Source organism: Microplitis demolitor, chromosome 9, assembly GCF_026212275.2.
Source record: "Microplitis demolitor isolate Queensland-Clemson2020A chromosome 9, iyMicDemo2.1a, whole genome shotgun sequence".
Classification (NCBI taxonomy): Eukaryota; Metazoa; Arthropoda; class Insecta; order Hymenoptera; family Braconidae; genus Microplitis; species Microplitis demolitor.
The window spans coordinates 2,913,435-2,916,504 of NC_068553.1; positions in this window are offsets into that span (position 1 = coordinate 2,913,435).

A 3,070-nucleotide genomic window follows, 5' to 3' on the forward strand; every position below is an offset into this window, starting at 1 on the left:
TTTTAAAAATTTTATCTGCAATTTAAAGAGAATATTAAAATTTAGATCTAATTTAATTTGAGTTGATCATACGAATAAGAAACTTTTTTTTTCCATACACAATATAAATATATGTTTTTATATATGATCAAAGTATATTTTTCGTATATGATTGAAATTTATATTTTTGTGTATGAAAAAAATATAGTTTTCTTATATGGCAAGAATATATATTTTCATATATGATAAAAATATATTTTTTGTATATGATTGACATATATATTTTATATATGCTAAACATATACGGACTAGTATATGATGAATATTATATTTTTCAATATAAAAGAAAATATATCAGAAAATATAGTTAAATTGGCCACATATATTTTCTGATATTGATCATATATTTTTACATATATTTTGACCATATATGTTATTTTCATATGGGTTGACTTAATTGGAATTATTTTTTCATAACTCATAACTAAAATGATAAAAATTTGACTGAAAAACCATGGTTGTGAAAAAAGTCACATCTGGCCATATACCCGAAATGAAAAGGTGTAATTCTTATTTTGATTCGAAAATTCATTTTTCCATAAATAAAATGAAACATCTTACGGTAAAATTTTACCAAACGTATGTGTACGGAAAACTCGAAAAAACTAGTATATGTGCCCATATCAGGGCATATCAAGCCATCTCAAACCTGATCAAGATTTTTTTTTCACAAGCATATTAAAATATATATACCCTTATTAGGTTATATCAGGTCAGATCAGGACATATAGTATTCGTAAAGTCTTTCGTGCAAAGGATCGATAGGAAACAACCATTATGATAAATTTTGGAAGAGAAATTTTGAAAGTAGGCAGAATGGGAAAAGCTACTCAACAATAATAAAATAATTCATTTGTGAACAGGTAGAAACTCATTATAAGAATCGATACGGGCACTTAAACTTAAATATTTTCCAGTTTTATTTGCCACCTCCTTGTCCATTATTTTTTCCCGGTAGAAATGGACTTAATATATTTATTTTTGGCTTAAGTTTTCACAAATATTTAGAAATATACGACAGCTTCATTGATGTTTCGTTCCTTAGAAAGTATTAAAGTCTTCTTTACTTAACCCTTTGCCACTTTAATCTTCGAAAGTCGAGCATTTTAATAAGAAAACATGAGAATCGAAGAGGTAATTTTTCGTATAGATTTTACGATAGATTTATCTGTAGTTAAGGTCTACTATTATTCTCGGCATTATTATACCCAAGGGTTATGGCTTTAGATGACTTCTTAAACCAGGGTAACATGAAATTATAAGATGGATTTCAAAAGGTCTTTTTTTTCTCCTTCTTGGCTATTGTCCCAATTGTGCCACGTGCCACTTACTGCTGTTTTTTCAAAAGGTCTTATTGTTAGAGTCGAACTCCATTACCTCCGATTCCATTGTCTCGGAACTTCCCTGCAATCTTGACCCCCACTACAAACTATGCTGTCTCCCACCTGATGCTATACATTTCTTTCGGCCTGTGTATATCAATCTATGCATCATTCTTGTTGATGTAAGAGCGCATGTGTTATAATTTACTTTATAAGGAAGAAGGGATATCCGTTAATTCGTAAATTCCAAAAAATTTCCGCTCCTCCGTAGACTAACTGTTCGGCGAGTTCGACTGTAATTGAATTCGAGAAATTTACAAATAAAAGTCGAAGGGAAAGAACAGCTATACGTTTGATATTATTTATAAAAAAAAAATGATTATCTGAAAAAAAAATTTCGTTTAATCACCGAGAGATATATATGTTAGGGTGACTCAAAAAACCCACTATTTTTTTTTTCGAGTCTCCTATTAGAATTTTTTAGTTTAAGACGTTTTGTGAAGCCTCTCTAAAAATCAGCTCGATAAAAAATTTTTAAGAGGTCACTCACGAATTTTGAAAGTACCCAAAATTATTGAAATTCGGAATTTTATGCTGAAAATTTCAGCCCAAAATTTGAATATTTAAACATCACTCATGAAATTTGAATACTAACTTCTAATAGGTTGCTAATACTTTGAATTAATTTTTGTATTTTTTTTTATATCAATTATTATCATTTTTATAAAATACAATCTTTGCATAACCGAAAATATTTTGGACAGGCTTAAACAATAACATTGGGCAAGATTTGAATAACAAAAAAAAAATAAAAATTAAATAAAAAAATAAAAGTATGTAAAAAACTAATTTATTCTATGGCTCGGGTTCTATTTTTATTCGTTATGATACAAATTGATAGTGAGAAAGTTAAGATGCTTTAATATTCATATTTAAGGGTCGCTCAAAAATGTCGAAAAATACTACTCAGTAACATTTAAAATTCTTGAGCGACGTTTAATTATTTAAATTCTGTGCTAAAATTTTCAGCATATTCATTATTTTACACATTTAAACTACCGCTGCCACGAGAAATAAAAAAATTAGGGAAAAAATCCGAAATTTAATTATTTTTGAAATTTTCAAAATTTATGAGCAGTCTCCAAAAAATTTTTTATCGAGCTGATTTTTGGAAAAGATTTTGAAAATATGTTAATCAACAAATTATTATATAAGACTTGAAAATAAAAAAAAGTTTTTTTGGGTCACCCCATTATACGTGGATTATATAAATATTATTTCGGCCTAATTAGGAACCAATTCTTAGTTTTCAATGGCAGAAAATCACCATCTGACATAGATAATAATTTTGTAGCACTTTTCTGAGAGGTTTTTTTTAGCTTACTCGCAAGATAATAGTTTTGGTCTAAAGATGTTGGAAAAGTAGATTAGTATTTTTAAAATTTCCGAACGCAGATGTTCAATTTTGTAATGTTCCGATGAAAGTACAGTTTCCTATAGTTACCCGTGAAAAAAATCTTTTTGAAAAATTACATGAAATTTAAAACTTGAAATGGCCTGGTAAAAATTTATGAAATATTCTAAAATTGCATAAAATATTATTAAATTCGATAGAATTTTTGAAAAACTTTATATACTATTTCATAAATCTTTATAAAATATTAACAAAATACTATCTTTAGCAATGGATTTGAAATTCGTAAAATTTT